Raw genomic sequence first — 14,981 nt, 5'->3', positions numbered from 1 at the left:
AGAGGCAAAATGAGTTAAACAGAGTTAAACAGAGGGAAATAGAGTTAAACAGAGTTAAAAGGAGGCAAACAGAGGCAAACAGAGTTCAAACGAGTTAAACAGAGGCAAAGAAAGACAAACAGAGTTAAACAGAGTTACACAGAGGCAAACAGAGTTAAACAGAGTTAAACAGAGGCAGAGTTAAACAGAGTTAAACAGAGGCAAACTGAGTTAAACTGCGTTAAACAGCTTCAAACTTTGTTAAACAGAGTTAAACAGAGTTAGACAGAGTGAAACACTGTTAGTCGGAGGCAAACAGAGTTAAACAGAGTTAAGCAGAGGCAAACAGAGTTAAACAGAGGCAAACAGAGTTACACAGAGTTACACAGAGACAAACAGAGTTAAACAGAGGCAAACAGAGTCGAACAGATTAAAGAGAGGCAAACAGAGTTACACAGATTTAAAGAGAGTCAAACAGAGTTAAACAGATTTAATCTGAGGTGGGCAGAGTTAAACAGAGTTAAACAGAGGCAAACAGAGTTAAACAGAGGCAAACAGAGTTACCCAGAGTTACACAGAGACAAACAGAGTTAAACAGAGGCAAACAGAGTTAATCAGAGTGCAAGTGACGGGGACAGAGTTAAACAGAGTTAAACAGACGCAAACAGAGTTAAATAGAGGCAAACAGAGTTACACAGAGTTAAACAGAGGCAAACAGAGTTAAACAGAGGCGTACAGAGTTAAGCAGAGGCAAACAGAGGCAAACAGATTTAATCAGAGTTAAAGAGAGGCAAACAGAGGCAAACAGAGTTAAACAGAATTATACAGAGTTAAACAGAGGCAAACAGACGCAAACAAATCCAAACAGAGTTAAACAGATTTAACCAGAGGCAAACAGCTTTAAACAGAGTTAAACAGAGGCAAACAGAGTTGAACAGAGTTAAACAGAGGCAAACAGAGTTAATCAGAGTGCAAGTGACGGGGACAGAGTTAAACAGAGTTAAACAGAGCCAAACAGAGTTAAATAGAGGCAAACAGAGTTACACAGAGTTAAACAGAGGCAAACAGAGTTAAACAGAGGTGTACAGAGTTGAACAGAGTTAAGCAGAGGCAAACAGAGGCACACAGAGTTAAGCAGAGTTAAAGAGAGGCAAACAGAGGCAAACAGAGTTAAACAGAATTATACAGAGTTAAACAGAGGCAAACAGAGTTAAACCGAGTTAAAAAGAGGCAAACTGAGATAAATGTTTTAAACAGAGGCAAACAGTGTTAAACAGAGTTAAACTGAGTTAGAGGCAAACAGAGTTAAACAGAGTTAAACAGAGGCAAACAGAGTTTATCAGAGGCAAACAGAGATAAACAGACTTAAACAGAGGCAAACAGCGTTAATCAAAGTAAAAAAGAGGCAAACAGTGTTAAACAGTTTTAAACTGAGTGGAAGAGAGATAGACAGAGGCACACAGAGTTAAACAGAGGCAAACAGACGCAAACAGAGTTAAATAGAGGCAAACAGAGTTACACAGAGTTAAACAGAGGCAAACAGAGTTAAACAGAGGTGTACAGAGTTAAGCAGAGGCAAACAGAGGCAAACAGATTTAATCAGAGTTAAAGAGAGGCAAACTGAGGCAAAAAGAGTTAAACAGAATTATACAGAGTTAAACAGAGGCAAACAGACGCAAACAAATCCAAACAGAGTTAAACAGAGTCAAACAGAGGCAAACAGCTTTAAACAGAGTTAAACAAAGGCAAACTGAGTTGAACAGAGTTAAACAGAGGCAAACAGAGTTAATCAGAGTACAAGTGACGGGGACAGAGTTAAACAGAGTTAAACAGAGCCAAACAGAGTTAAATAGAGGCAAACAGAGTTACACAGAGTTAAACAGAGGCAAACAGAGTTAAACAGAGGTGTACAGAGTTGAACAGAGTTAAGCAGAGGCAAACAGAGACAAACAGAGTTAAGCAGAGTTAAAGAGAGGCAAACAGAGGCAAACAGAGTTAAACAGAATTATACAGAGTTAAACAGAGGCAAACAGAGTTAAACCGAGTTAAAAAGAGGCAAACTGAGATAAATGTTTTAAACAGAGGCAAACAGTGTTAAACAGAGTTAAACTGAGTTAGAGGCAAACAGAGTTAAACAGAGTTAAACAGAGGCAAACAGAGTTACCCAGAGTTACACAGAGACAAACAGAGTTAAACAGAGGCAAACAGAGTTAATCAGAGTGCAAGTGACGGGGACAGAGTTAAACAGAGTTAAACAGACGCAAACAGAGTTAAATAGAGGCAAACAGAGTTACACAGAGTTAAACAGAGGCAAACAGAGTTAAACAGAGGCGTACAGAGTTAAGCAGAGGCAAACAGAGGCAAACAGATTTAATCAGAGTTAAAGAGAGGCAAACTGAGGCAAACAGAGTTAAGCAGAATTATACAGAGTTAAACAGAGGCAAACAGACGCAAACAAATCCAAACAGAGTTAAACAGAGTCAAACAGAGGCAAACAGCTTTAAACAGAGTTAAACAAAGGCAAACTGAGTTGAACAGAGTTAAACAGAGGCAAACAGAGTTAATCAGAGTACAAGTGACGGGGACAGAGTTAAACAGAGTTAAACAGAGCCAAACAGAGTTAAATAGAGGCAAACAGAGTTACACAGAGTTAAACAGAGGCAAACAGAGTTAAACAGAGGTGTACAGAGTTGAACAGAGTTAAGCAGAGGCAAACAGAGACAAACAGAGTTAAGCAGAGTTAAAGAGAGGCAAACAGAGGCAAACAGAGTTAAACAGAATTATACAGAGTTAAACCGAGTTAAACAGAGGCAAACTGAGATAAATTGCGTTAAACAGAGGCAAACAGTGTTAAACAGAGTTAAACTGAGTTAGACTGAGTGAAACAGAGTTAAACAGAGTTAAACAGAGGCAAACAGAGTTTATCAGAGGCAAACAGAGATAAACAGACTTAAACAGAGGCAAACAGCGTTAATCAAAGTAAAAAAGAGGCAAACAGTGTTAAACAGTTTTAAACTGAGTGGAAGAGAGATAGACAGAGGCACACAGAGTTAAACAGAGGCAAACAGACGCAAACAGAGTTAAATAGAGGCAAACAGAGTTACACAGAGTTAAACAGAGGCAAACAGAGTTAAACAGAGGTGTACAGAGTTAAGCAGAGGCAAACAGAGGCAAACAGATTTAATCAGAGTTAAAGAGAGGCAAACTGAGGCAAACAGAGTTAAACAGAATTATACAGAGTTAAACAGAGGCAAACAGACGCAAACAAATCCAAACAGAGTTAAACAGAGTCAAACAGAGGCAAACAGCTTTAAACAGAGTTAAACAAAGGCAAACAGAGTTGAACAGAGTTAAACAGAGGCAAACAGAGTTAATCAGAGTGCAAGTGACGGGGACAGAGTTAAACAGAGTTAAACAGAGCCAAACAGAGTTAAATAGAGGCAAACAGAGTTACACAGAGTTAAACAGAGGCAAACAGAGTTAAACAGAGGTGTACAGAGTTGAACAGAGTTAAGCAGAGGCAAACAGAGGCACACAGAGTTAAGCAGAGTTAAAGAGAGGCAAACAGAGGCAAACAGAGTTAAACAGAATTATACAGAGTTAAACAGAGGCAAACAGAGTTAAACCGAGTTAAACAGAGGCAAACTGAGATAAATTGCGTTAAACAGAGGCAAACAGTGTTAAACAGAGTTAAACTGAGTTAGAGGCAAACAGAGTTAAACAGAGTTAAACAGAGGCAAACAGAGTTTATCAGAGGCAAACAGAGATAAACAGACTTAAACAGAGGCAAACAGCGTTAATCAAAGTAAAAAAGAGGCAAACAGTGTTAAACAGTTTTAAACTGAGTGGAAGAGAGATAGACAGAGGCACACAGAGTTAAACAGAGGCAAACAGAGGCAAACAGAGTTGAACAGAGGCAAAAAGAGTTAAACAGAGTTAAACAGATGCAAAAAGAGTTAAACAGAGTTAAACAGAGGGCAAAAGAGTTAAACAGAGTTAAACAGCGGCAAACAGAGGGAAACAAAGGCAAACAGAGTTAAACAGAGTCAAACAGAGGCAAACAGAGTTAAACACAATTAAACAGAGGCAAACTGAGACAGACAGAGTTAAACAGTTTTAAACAGAGGCAAACTGAGTTAAACAGAGTAAAACAGAGGCAAACAGTGTTAAACAGTGATAAACAGAATGGAACAGATTTAGACAGAGGCACACAGAGTTAAACAGAGGCAACCAGAGTTAAACAGAGGCAAAAAGAGATCAACAGAGTTAAGCAGAGGGGAAATGAGTTAAACAGAGTTAAACAGAGGCAAACAGAGTTAAACAGAGGCAAACAGAGTTTATCAGAGGCAAACAGAGAAAAACAGACTTACACAGAGGCAAACAGCGTTAATCAAAGTAAAAAAGAGGCAAACAGTGTTAAACAGTTTTAAACTGAGTGGAAGAGAGTTAGACAGAGGCACACAGAGTTAAGCAGAGGCAAACAGAGGCAAACAGAGTTGAACAGAGGCAAAAAGAGTTAAACAGAGTTAAACAGATGCAAAAAGAGTTAAACAGAGTCAAACAGAGGGCAAAAGAGTTAAACAGAGTTAAACAGAGGCAAACAGAGGGAAACAAAGGCAAACAGAGTTAAACAGAGTCAAACAGAGGCAAACAGATTTAAACACAGTTAAACAGAGGCAAACTGAGACAGACAGAGTTAAACAGAATTAAACAGAGGGAAACAGAGTTAAACAGAGTTAACCAGAGTTAACCAGAGGCAGACAGAGTTAAACAGAGGCAAACAGAGTTAAACAGAGTAAAACAGAGGCAAACAGTGTTAAACAGTGATAAAGAGAATGGAACAGATTTAGACAGAGGCACACAGAGTTAAACAGAGGCAACCAGAGTTAAACAGAGGCAAAAAGAGAAAAACAGAGTTAAGCAGAGGGGAAATGAGTAAACAGAGTTAAACAGAGGCAAACAGAGTTAAACAGAGGCAAACAGAGTTACACAGAGTAAAAGAGAGGCTAACAGATAAAACAGAGTTAAACAGGGCAAACAGAGTTAAACAGAGTTAAACAGAAGCAAACAGAGTTAAACAGAGGCAAACAGAGTTAAACAGAGGTAAACAGAGTTACACAGAGTTAAACAGAGGCAAACAGAGGTAAAGACAGTTTAAAAGAGTTAAACAGAGGCAAACAGAGCTGATCAGAGGCAAACTGAGTTAAACAGAGTTAAACAGAGGCAAACAGTGTTAAACAGTATTAAACAGAGTGGAACAGAGTTAGACAGATGCAAACAGAGTTAAACAGAGGCAAACAGAGGCAAACAGAGTTAAACAGATTCAAACAGAGGCAGACAGAGTTAAACAGAGTTAAACAGAGGCAAACAGAGTTACACAGTTTGAAACAGAGGCAAAATGAGTTAAACGGAGTTAAACAGAGGCAAACAGAGTTAAACAGAATTAAACAGAGTTAGACAGAGTGAAACAGAGTTAGTCAGAGGCAAACAGAGTTAAACAGAGTTAAACAGAGGCAAACAGATTTAAACAGAGTTAAACAGAGGCAAACAGAGGCAAACAGAGGCAAATAGAGGTACACAGACTTAAAAAGAGGCAAACAGAGTTGAACAGATTTAAACAGATGCAAACAGAGGCAAACAGAGTTGAACAGAGTTTAAACAGAGCCAAACAGAGGCAAACAGAGTTAAACAGAGGCAAACAGAGTTTTAAAGAGTTAAACAGAGGCAAAAAGAGTTAAACAGAGTTAAACAGGGGGAAACAGAGTTAAACAGAGTTAAACAGAGGCAAACAGAGTTAAACAGTGTGAAACAGCAGCAAACAGAGTTAGACAGAGTTAAACAGATGCAAACAGATTTAAACAGAGTTAAACACATTTAAGCAGAGGCAATCAGAGTTAAACAGGGTTAAACAGATTAAACAGAGTTAAACAGAGGCAAACAGAGTAAGACAGAGTTAAACAGATTTAAACAGAGGCAAACAGATTTAAACAGAGTTAAACAGAGGCAAAATGAGTTAAAGGGAGTTAAGCAGAGGCAAGTAGAGTTAAACAGAGTTAAACAGAGTTAGACAGAGTGAAACAGAGTTTGTCAGAGGCAAACACAGTTAAAAAGAGTCAAACAGACTTTATCAGAGGCTAACAGAGATAAACAGATTTAAACAGAGGCAAACAGAGTTAAACAGAGGCAAAATGAGTTAAACAGAGTTAAACAGAGGCAAACAGTGTTAAACAGAATGGAACAGAGTTAAACAGAGGCACACAGAGTTAAACAGAGGCAAACATAGTTAAACAGAGGCAAATAGAGTTAAACGGAGTTAAATAGAGGCAAAAAGAGTTATACAGCGTTAAGCAGAGGGGAAATGAGTTAAACAGAGTTAAACAGAGGCAAACAGAGTTAAACAGAGGCAAACAGAGTTACACAGAATTAAACAGAGGCAAACAGATTTAAACAGAGTTAAACAGAGGCATACAGATTTAAACAGAGTTAAAGAGAGGCAAACAGAGGCAAACAGAGTTAAACAGAATTATACAGAGTTAAACAGAGGCAAACAGACGCAAACAAATCCAAACAGAGTTAAACAGAGTTAAACAGAGTCAAACAGAGGCAAACAGCTTTAAACAGAGTTAAACAAAGGCAAACAGAGTTGAACAGAGTTAAACAGAGGCAAACAGAGTTAAACAGAGTTAGACAGAGTGAAACAGAGTTTGTCAGAGGCAAACAGAGTTAAAAGAGTCAAACAGACTTTATCAGAGGCTAACAGAGATAAACAGATTTAAACAGAGGCAGACAGAGTTAAACAGAGGCAAACTGAGTTAAACAGAGTTAAACAGAGGCAAACAGTGTTAAACAGTGTTAAACAGAATGGAACAGAGTTAGACAGAGGCACACAGAGTTAAACAGAGGCAAACATAGTTAAACAGAGGCAAATAGAGTTAAACAGAGTTAAACAGAGTTAGACAGAGTGAAACAGAGTTAGTCAGAGGCAAACAGAGTTAAAAAGAGTCAAACAGACTTTATCAGAGGCTAACAGAGATAAACAGATTTAAACAGAGGCAGAGTTAAACAGAGGCAAACTGAGTTAAACAGAGGCAAACAGAGTTAAACAGAGGCAAACAGAGGTACACAGACTAAAAGAGAGGCTCACAGAGTTAAACAGAGTTAAACAGAGGCAAACAGAGTTAAACAGAGTTAAACAGAAGCAAACAGAGTTAAACAGAGGCAAACAGAGTTAAACAGAGGCAAACAGAGTTACACAGAGTTAAACAGAGGCAAACAGAGGTAAAGAGAGTTTAAAAGAGTTAAACAGAGGCAAACAGAGTTGATCAGAGGCAAACTGAGTTAAACAGAGTTAAACAGATGCAGAGTTAAACAGATTTAAACAGAGGCAGACAGAGTTAAACAGAGTTAAACAGAGGCAAACAGAGTTACACAGTGTGAAACAGAGGCAAAATGAGTTAAACGGAGTTAAACAGAGGCAAACAGAGGCAAACAGAGTAAGACAGAGTTAAACAGAGTTAAACAGAGGCAGACAGATTTAAACAGATTTAAACAGAGGCAAGCAGAGTTAAACAGAGTTAAACAGAGTTAGACAGAGTGAAACAGAGTTAGTCAGAGGCAAACAGAGTTAAAAAGAGTCAAACAGACTTTATCAGAGGCTAACAGAGATAAACAGATTTAAACAGAGGCAAACAGAGTTAAACAGAGGCAAACTAAGTTAAGCAGAGGCAAACAGAGTTAAACAGAGGCAAACAGAGTTACACAGAGTAAAACAGAGGCTAACAGATAAAACAGAGTTAAACAGAGGGAAACAGAGTTAAACAGAGGCAGACAGAGTTAAACAGAGTTAAACAGAGGCAAACAGAGTTACAGTTTGAAACAGAGGCAAAATGAGTTAAACGGAGTTAAACAGAGGCAAACAGAGGCAAACAGAGTAAGACAGAGTTAAACAGAGTTAAACAGAGGCAGACAGATTTAACCAGATTTAAACAGAGGCAAGCAGAATTAAACAGAGTTAAACAGTGTTAGACAGAGTGAAACAGAGTTAGTCCGAGGCAAACAGAGTTAAAAAGAGTCAAACAGACTTTATCAGAGGCTAACAGAGATAAACAGATTTAAACAGAGGCAAACAGAGTTAAACAGAGGCAAACTGAGTTAAACAGAGGCAAACAGAGTTAAACAGAGGCAAACAGAGGTACACAGACTAAAAGAGAGGCTAACAGAGTTAAACAGAGTTAAACAGAGGCAAACAGAGTTAAACAGAGTTAAACAGAAGCAAACAGAGTTAAACAGAGGCAAACAGAGTTAAACAGAGGCAAACAGAGTTACACAGAGTTAAACAGAGGCAAACAGAGGTAAAGAGAGTTTAAAAGAGTTAAACAGAGGCAAACAGAGTTGATCAGAGTCAAACTGAGTTAAACAGAGTTAAACAGATGCAGAGTTAAACAGATTTAAACAGAGGCAGACAGAGTTAAACAGAGTTAAACAGAGGCAAACAGAGTTACACAGTGTGAAACAGAGGCAAAATGAGTTAAACTGAGTTAAACAGATGCAAACAGAGGGAAACAGAGTAAGACAGAGTTAAACAGAGTTAAACAGAGGCAGACAGATTTAAACAGATTGAAACAGAGGCAAGCAGAGTTAAACAGAGTTAAACAGAGTTAGACAGAGTGAAACAGAGTTAGTCAGAGGCAAACAGAGTTAAAAAGAGTCAAACAGACTTTATCAGAGGCTAACAGAGATAAACAGATTTAAACAGAGGCAAACAGAGTTAATAAGAGGCAAACTGAGTTAAACAGAGGCAAACAGAGTTAAACAGAGGCAAACAGAGTTACACAGATTTAAGCAGAGGCAAACAGAGTTAAACAGAGCCATACAGATTTAAACAGAGTTAAAGAGAGGCAAACAGAGGCAAACAGAGTTAAACAGAATTATACAGAGTTAAACAGAGGCAAACAGACGCAAACAAATCTAAACAGAGTTAAACAGAGTTAAACAGAGGCAAACATAGTTGAACAGAGTTAAACAGTGGCAAACAGAGGCAAACAGTTTCAAACAGAGTTAAACAAAGGCAAACAGAGTTGAACAGAGTTAAACAGAGGCAAAAAGTGGCAAACAGAGTTAAAAAGAGTTAAACAGAGGCAAAGAGAGACAAACAGTGTTAAACAGAGTTACACAGAGGCAAACAGAGTTAAACAGAGTTAACCAGAGGCAGACGGAGTTAAACAGAGTTAAACAGAGGCAAACAGAGGCAAACTGATTTAAACTGCGTTAAACAGAGGCAAACTTTGTCAAACAGAGTTAAAAAGAGTTAGACAGAGTGAAACACAGTTATTCGGAGGCCAGCAGCGTTAAACAGAGTTAAACAGAGGCAGACAGAGTATATCAGAGGCAAACAGAGATAAACAGAGGCAATCTGAGTTAAAAAGAGTAAAACAGAGGCAAACAGTGTAAAAAAGAATTAAGCTAGTGGAACAGAGTTAGATAGAGGCAGACAGATTTAAACAGAGGCAAACAGAGTTATACAGAGTTAAACAGAGGCAAACAGAGTTAAACAGAGGCAAACAGAGTTAAACAGAGTTAAACTGAGGCAAACAGAATCAAACAGAGTTAAAGAGAGGCAGACAGAGTTACACAGAGTTAAACAGAGGCAGAGTTAAACAGAGTTAACCCGAGTTAACCAGATGCAGACAGAGTTAAACTGAGGCAAACTGAGTTAAACAGAGTAAAACAGAGGCAAACAGTGTTAAACAGTGTTAAACAGAATGGAACAGAGTTAGACAGAGGCACACAGAGTTAAAGAGAGGCAAACAGAGTTAAACAGAGGCAAACAGAGTTACACAGAGTTAAACAGAGGCGAAAAGAGTTAAACAGAGTTAAGCAGAGGGGAAATGAGTTAAACAGAGTGAAACAGAGGCAAACAGAGTTAAACAGAGGCAAACAGAGTTACACAGAGTAAAAGAAATGCAAACAGAGTTAAACAGAGTTAAACAGAGGCAAACAGAGTTAAACTGAGGGGGACAGATTTTAACAAAGTTAAACAGAGGCAAACAGAGTTAAACAGAGGCAAACAGAGTTACGCAGAGTTGAACAGAGGCGAACAGAGTTAAACAGAGTTAAACAGAGGCATACAGATTTGAACAGAGTTAAGCAGAGGCAAACAAAGGCAAACAGAGTTAAACAGAGTTAAAGAGAGGCAAACAGAGGCAAACAGAGTTAAACAAAATTATACAGAGTTAAACAGAGGCAAACAGAGGCATACAAATCCAAACAGAGTTAAACAGAGTTAAACAGAGGCAAACAGAGGCAAACAGAGTTATAAAGAGTTAAACAGAGGCAAAGAGAGACAAACAGAGTTAAACAGAGTTACACAGAGGCAAACAGAGTTAAACAGAGTTAACCAGAGGCTCTCTTTCGCTCTGTCTGGCTCTGTTTGGTTCTGTTTGGTTCTGTTTGTCTCTGCCAGGATCTGTTTTGCTCTGTTTGGCTCTATTTTGCCCTGTTTGGCTCTGTTTTGCTCTGCCTGGTTCTGTTTGACTCTGTTTGGCCCTGCTCTGCTCTGTTTGGCTCTGTCCTGTTCTGTTTGCCTCTGTCTGGCTCTGTTTTGCTCTGTTTGACTCAGTTTGGCTCTGTTTTGCTCTATTTGGTTTTTTTGGCTCTGATAGGCTATGTTTTGCTCTGTTTGGCTATGTTTGGTTCTGTTCGGCTCTGTTTGGATCTGTTCTGCCCTGTTTCATTCTGTTTGCACCTGTTCCAGTCTGTTTGGCTCTGTTTCCCTCTGTTTTGTTCTGTTTGGCTCTGTCTGGCTATATTTTGCTCTTTTTGGCTCTGTTCAGCTCTGTTCTTTGGCTCTGTGTGGTTCTGTTGGGCTTTGTTTAGCTCTGTTCGGCACTGTCTGGCTCTGTTTTGCTCTGTTCTGCTCTGTTTGGCTCTGCTAGGCTATGTTTTGCTCTGCTTGGCTCTCTTTGGCGCTGTTTGGCTCAGTTGCACTCAGTTTGAAACTGTTAGGCTCTGTTTATTTGGCTTTGTTTGGCTCTCTTAGGCTATGCTTTGCTCTGTTTGGCTCTGTTTGGTTATGCTTGGCTCTGTTTTGCTCTTTTTGGCTCTGTTTGGTTATGATTAGCTCTGTTTTGCTCTGTTTGGCTCTGTTTGGCTCTGTGTGGTTCTGTTGGGCTTTGTTTGTCTCTGTCCTGCTCAGCTTGGCTCTGTCTGCCTCTGTTTTGCTCTGTTTGGATCTGTTTTACTCTCTTTTCCTCTCTTTGGCTCTGTTTGGATGTATTTGTGTCTGTTTGGATCTGTCTGGCTCTGTTGCGCTTTGTTTGACTTTGTTCAGCACTGTTTGGGTCTGTTTGGCTATATTTTGCTCTGTTTGTGTCTGTTTGAATCTGTTCTGCTCTGTTTTACTCTGTTTGACTCTGTTTTGCTCTGTTCGGCTCTGTCCTGCTCTGTTTAGGTCTGTTTGGCACTGTTTTGCTCTGTTTGGCTCTGCCAGGCTCTGTTTGTGTCTGTTTGCATCTGTTCAGCTCTTTATTACTCTGCTTGGCTCTGTTTTACTCTGTCTGACTCTGTTCTGCTCTGTCTGGCTCTGGTTGGCACTCTATTGCTCTTTTTGGCTACACTTGGCTCCGTTTGTCTTTGCAAGGTGCTATTTGGATCTGTTTGGTTCTGTTTGGCTCTTTTTGGACATGCCATGCTCTACTTGACCCTGTTTGGCTCTGTCAGGTACCCTTTTTCTCTTTTGGGCTCTGCTTGGCTCTTTCTGGCTCTGTTTGACTCTGTCAGGCTCTGTTTGGCTCTGGTTGGCTTTGCTAGGCTATGTTTAGCTCCGATTGGAATCAGCTGGCTCTGATTATCTATGTTTCAATCTGTTTGTCCCTGCCAGGCTCTGTTTGCCTCCGTTTGGCTCTGCCAAGTTCCGGTTGGATCTTTATGTCTCTGATTTGCTCTGCCAGACTCTGTTTGTCTCTGTTTGGATCTGCCAGGCTCTGTTTGGCTCTCTTTGTGTCTGCCGGGTATTGTCCGGCTCCCTTTGGCTCTGGCTCTGTTTGGCTCTGCAGGCGTTGTATGTCTCTGTTTCAGTCTGTTTGGCTATGCCAGCATCTGTTTGGCTCTGTTTGTCTCCGTTCATCTCTGTTTGGCTCTGCCAGGATCTCTTTGGCTCTGTTTGGCAACTTTAGCTCTTCCAGGAACTACTTGGCTCTGTTTGGATCTGTTTGGCTCTGTTTGGCTCTATTTCACTCTATTTCACTTTATTTGGTTCTGCCAGGCTCTGTTTGCCTGCATTTGGCTCTGCCACACTCTGATTGGCTCTGTATAGCTTTGTTTGGCTCTGCCAGGCTCTGTTCGGCAATGTTTCAATCTGCCAGTCTCTTTTTGGCACTGTCAGGCTCTCTTTGGCTCTGTTTGGTTCTGTCAGACTCAGCCTGGTTCAGTTTGGCTCTGTTTGGAATAGCCAGGCTTTGCCAGGCTCTGCTTGCCACTGCCAGGCTCTGCCAGGCCCTGTTTGGCACAGTTTTGCTCTGTCAGGCTCTGATTCATTCTGGCAAGCTCTGTGTCGCTCCGCCAGGCTCTGTCAGGCACTGCCAGGCTCTGCCAGGCTCTGTCAGGCTCTGCCAGGCTCTGTGTCGCTCTGCCAGGCTCTGTGTCGCTCCGCCAGGCTCTGTCAGGCTCTGCCAGGCTCTGCCAGGCTCTGTGTCACTCTGCCAGGCTCTGCCAGGCTCTGCCAGGCTCTGTGTCGCTCTGCCAGGCTCTGCTTGGCTCCCATTGGCCCTGTTTGGCTCTGCTGCGCTCTGTTTTGTTTTGTTTGTCTTTTATTGGCTCTGTATAGTTCTGCTTGGATCAGTTTGGCTCTGTTTGGCTCTGTACGGCTCTTCCAAGATCTGTTTGGCACTGTTTGGCTCTGTTTGTAGCTCTTTGGGTCTGCCAGGATCTGTGTCATTCTGTTTGGCTATGCTTGCCTCAGTTTGTCTCTGCCAGGCACTATTTGGCTCTGTTTGGTTCTGTTTGGCTCTGTTTAGCCATGCCAAGCTCTGTTTGACTCTGTTTGTCTCTGTCAGGTTCTCTGTGGCTCTGTTTTAATCTGCTTGGCTCTGTCTTGCTCTGTTTGGCTCTGCTGGGCTCTGTTTGGCTCTGTTTGGCTCTGGTTGGTTTGGCCAGGCTGTTTAGCTCTGTATGGAACCAGCTGGCTGTTTGGCTCTGATTAGTTATGTTTCAATCTGTTTGGCTCTGCCAGGCTGTGTTTGCCTCCATTTGGCTGTGCCAAGTTCTGTTTGGATGTTTATGTCTCTGATTGGCTCTGCCAGGCTCTGGATGGCTCTGTTTGGGTCTGCCAGGCACTCTTACGCTCCGTTTGGCTATGATTGGCTTTGTTTGGCTCTGCCAGGCCCTGTATTGTTCTGCTTTGCTCTGTTTGGCTATTCCAGCGTCTGTTTGGCTCTGTTTGTCTCTGTTCATCCCTGTTTGGCTCTGCCAGGCTCTGTTTCACTCTTTTTGCCTATGTTTGGCTCCGTTTGGCTCTGCCAGGTACTACATGGCGCTGTTTGGATCTGTTTGGCTCAGTTTGGCCCCATTTGGTTCTACCAGGCTCTGTTTGACTCTTTTTGGCTCTGCCAGGCTCTGTTTGGCTTTGTTTGTCTCAGTTTGGCTCTGCCATGGTCCTTTTGGCCTTGTTTGGCTCAGCCAGGCTATGTTTGGCTCTGTTTGGCTTTGCCAGGCACTGTATGGCTCTGTTTGGAAGTCCCAGGCTCTGTTTGGCTCTGATTGGCTTTTTTTTGGCTCTGTTTGGCTATATCTGGTTCTGTTTGGCTCTGCCAGGCTCTGTTAGGCTCTGTTTCATTCTGTTTGGCTCTGATTGGTTTAGTTTGGCTTGGTATGGCTCTACCAGACTCTAATTGGCTTTGTTTAGATCTGCCTGACTCTTTTTGGCTCTGCCAGGCTCTCTTCGGCTATGTTGCACTCTGCCACACTCTTTCTGGCTCTATTTAGCTCTGATAGGCTCTGCCAGGCTCTGTTAGGCACTGTCAGGCCCTCTTTGGTTCTGTTTGGTTCTGTCAGACTCTGCCCGGTTCAGTTTGTCTCTGTTTGGAATAGCCAGGCTTTGCCTCTGCCAGGCTCTACCAGGCCCTGTTTGGCTCTGCTGGGCTCTGTTTGGTTCTGTTTGTCTCTGATTGGCACTGTATGGTTCTGCTTGGCTCTGTTTGGCTCTGTGTGACTCTGTATGGCTCTGTTGGGTTCTGTTTGGCTCTGTGCTGCTCTGCTTGGCTCTGTCTGGCTTTGTTTGGCTCTTCTTTGCTCTATCAGGCTCTGTTTCACTCTTCCAGACCCTGTTTGGCTCTGTATGGATCTGTTAGGAGTTGTTTGGCTCTGTTTGACTCGGACAGGTTCTGTCTGGCTGTGTTTGTCTCTGTCTGGTTTTCTTTGGCTCTGTTTGGTTCTGCATGTCTCTGTTCGTGTCTGCCAGGCTCCGTTTGCCTCTGCCTGGTTCTGTTTAGCTCTGTTGGGCTTTGTCAGGCTCTGCTTGGTTCTGTTTAGCTCTGCCAGGCTCTGTGTGTCTCTCTTTGGCTCTATTTGGCTCTGCCAGACTCTGTTAGGCACTCAGGCTCTACCAGGTTCTGTTTGGCTCTACCAGGCTCTGTTTGGATTTGTTTGGCTCTGCTTGGTTCTGCCAGAATCTGTTTGGTTCTGCCAGGCTCTGTTTGGCTGTGCCAGGCTCTGTCAGGATCTGTTTGACTCTGCCAGGCTCTGTTTGGCTGTGCCAGGCTCTGTCAGGATCTGTTTGTCTCTGCCAGGCTCTGTTTGGCTCTGTTTGTGTTTGTTTGGGTCTGTAAACAGGTATGATATGGTCCGGATTATGGAGACATGGCTTCAGGGTGACCAGGGATGGGAACTGAACATCCAGGGGTATTCAGTATTTAGGAAGGACAGACAAAAAGGAAAAGGTGATGGAGTTGCATTGCTTGTTAAAGAGGAAATTAACGCAATAGTGAAGAAAGATATTAGCTCTGACA

This window comes from Carcharodon carcharias, chromosome 34 (genome assembly GCF_017639515.1).
Source record: "Carcharodon carcharias isolate sCarCar2 chromosome 34, sCarCar2.pri, whole genome shotgun sequence".
NCBI lineage: Eukaryota > Metazoa > Chordata > Chondrichthyes > Lamniformes > Lamnidae > Carcharodon > Carcharodon carcharias.
This window is presented reverse-complemented; position numbering follows the sequence as displayed.